Source organism: Penaeus japonicus, unplaced genomic scaffold, assembly GCF_977035675.1.
Source record: "Penaeus japonicus unplaced genomic scaffold, GWHDUDI00000001_assembly GWHDUDI00000022, whole genome shotgun sequence".
Taxonomy (NCBI): domain Eukaryota; kingdom Metazoa; phylum Arthropoda; class Malacostraca; order Decapoda; family Penaeidae; genus Penaeus; species Penaeus japonicus.
Genome location: NW_028234424.1, coordinates 26,076,629 through 26,079,481, shown reverse-complemented (window position 1 = coordinate 26,079,481; position 2,853 = coordinate 26,076,629). Strand labels below are relative to the sequence as shown.

General features: G+C 36.5%; 1 long non-coding RNA gene across 1 annotated transcript; it reads left to right on the top strand.

Annotated features, from left to right (window-relative positions):
• Positions 1-475: 475 nt before the first annotated feature.
• On the top strand, positions 476-1,417 carry LOC122260483 (uncharacterized). Its single transcript, XR_015192118.1, has 2 exons — positions 476-610; positions 1,236-1,417. It is a non-coding gene; the product is annotated as an uncharacterized LOC122260483 (long non-coding RNA).
• The last annotated feature ends 1,436 nt before the right edge of the window (positions 1,418-2,853 follow it).

Below are 2,853 nucleotides of genomic sequence, written 5' to 3'. Positions count from 1 at the left end.
TTTCTTTCTCTCTCTCTCTCTCTCTCTCTCTCTCTCTCTCTCCCTCTCTCTCTCTCTCTCTCTCTCCCTCTCTCTCTCTCTCTCTCTCTCTCTCTCTCTCCTCTCCCCCCCCCCTCTCTCTCTCCCCCCCCCTCTCTCTCTCTCTCTCTCTCTCTCTCTCTCTCTCTTTCTCTCTCTCTCTCGCTCGCTCTTCATCTCTCTTCTCTCTTCTGTCCTCCCTCCCTCTCTCTTCTCTCTCGTTCTCTCTCTCCCCTAAAATTCCATTGCATTTACCAAACCCTATGTTCCCAAGCTAGTTAAGTAAAGTAAACACAAAAGTAGTTTGTATAAACAGGAAACCTTGCGTGACCAGAAGGTGTAAAATTATAAAATATCATACTCGTAAATCAAAAGAGGTATCCAGAACTTGCTGCAAATAAGTGGCACTGAATCATTACAATTTCGATGGTTCAGAATGTTCTCCCCTGCTTTCCGCCAGATCGAGGACCTTCAGCTGGCGATCAAATTCGACAAGCTCGACGTTCACTTCGACAACTTCCTGGGCGGCGGATCTTTCGGGGAAATTATGAGCGACGTTCTCTCCGATCTGGCAGAGCACATCTTAGACGGAGTGAGTTCTTGGGCAATGTTATAGGGATTCGAATCTTATTCAGATTCTACAAATGATTACCACTCTTATATAAATACCTGTGATTACAAACGAATTTCACCGGCACTATTCAGGATTCGACAAGCTTCCGCCACCTCTTGGAACTGAATATCACCATGAATAGCACATTTCCCGTCCAAAGGGCCCCAGCACCCTCTGTCGTTCGAGCTTTATAATCAACCTGTTGCTGGTGGGTTTACTGAGTGGATTACCCTATCCTTCGCTTTAATCTCTCCTCAGCGAAGTGCCGCTTACCCGCTTTATTTTCCAAAACAAAATGTCTAATCTTGCTTCAGCTGACCTCCTCTCCATCTCTCATCGTAGCCTTTACTCTCGTTCCTGATTGGTGGTGGAATCAGTGTTTAGTGTAAGAGAAGTAGAACTCAAGGCAGACTCATAGAATTAATACCGAATTCATATCTGACTGTAATCCATGGGACTTTGCCAATTACACAGCCATAAACCAAAGCCCTGCAACCAACACTAATGTTCCAAATGAGACAAAAGAATAAGCGGAGATCTTTCACAACCATGCCATTCTCAAAGCCTTCGTTGCTTTCCTTCTCATTTAATCAACGTTTCCCAGATTCTGCCATTGATCCAGGAGAAGCTGGTCCCGTCCCTCGTGGCTTACCTCAACGAGGAACTAGGCAAGCACACCATTGGGGAGATCATCGGCGGAATCCTTCCTTAGGAACTGTATGCATGAACGGAATGTCATTTCGTGATGTTCCGTTTGTTTCAAAATAAAAAGCCTGTATCTGGAAACGGGAAATTCCTTTGAAGATCGTATGCCTTCGTTATTGCAATGTGGGGCTTCTTTCCTTTTGCGAAAAAGAAAAATTAAAGCATATCAACCTTTGTGCAAATACACACACACACAAACGAACATAGCATATATACATATATATATATATATATATATGTATATATATATATATTTATATATATGTATATATGTAATTCAATTTTATACATATATATATATATATATATATATATATATATATATATTTATATATGTATATATGCACACACACACACACACACACACACACACACACACACACACACACACACACACACACACACACACATATATATATATATATATATATATACATATATATATATATATATATATATATATCTTTGCGAGCTAACCTTCGGTTTTTAATTAATGGCCTGATCACACTGAGGAAAACAGTATGGATTTGAGAGGAACTTGGCACTGCATCAGATATCACAAGTTACATAAAACAGTTATTTGCATACAGAATTATAATGTATATACAAGAATTGACTATAAACTATGAATCTATCCAAAAGACATGTAGCTGTAAATCGCTCTTCAATAATCCGTTTGCATTAGGGCGATTAACAAAGCTCTCTCTCCAAATAATCTGTCACTTGACTTTGTTGGTATTTCACTACCGGGAGACTCGCTCGTTATTAATGTTTACGCAATGTTATCATTGTTGTTGAATCATTTTTATCTATAATCCTTTTCTGGATTATGATGATGATTATTTTTATCACTTTTATCGTTATCATTATTGTTATTATAATTAGCATCATATTTTTTTTTATTATTATTATTATTATTATCATTATTATCATTATCATTATCATCATTATCGTTATCATTATTATCCTTATCATTATCATTAGTATAGTCATGATTATCCTCATTTTTATCTTTTTTTTCTTATTATCGTGGCCATCATCATTATCATTATAATTATGACGGCAATATGATGATTATTATTACATCATTATTATCTAAATCATTTTCATTAATATGATTATCATCATCATCATAGTTATTATCATTAACATTTGCTTCCGTAGTACCTATTACCATCAATATTTAACGTTGTTAATAATAGAATCATTTTAGTACCATGAATATCATTATCATTACTACTGCTGCCAAAACTATCAATACTTCCATCTCCACCTGTAAGTCATGAAAACACTAATAATAATCATATCATGGTATATAATACCATGAGAAACGCTTTATATTCAAAACAAAAAAGAACTCCTCAATACACTTTATACACTCATGATCGAAATATGCTGCATTAGCAAACTGTGAGACATGGCAACACTCGCATCGAATATATAGAAATGACAGAGGATACTGCACAACACGAAAAAAAATAGCTTTGATGTATATATGTGTGTGTGTGTGTGTGAAT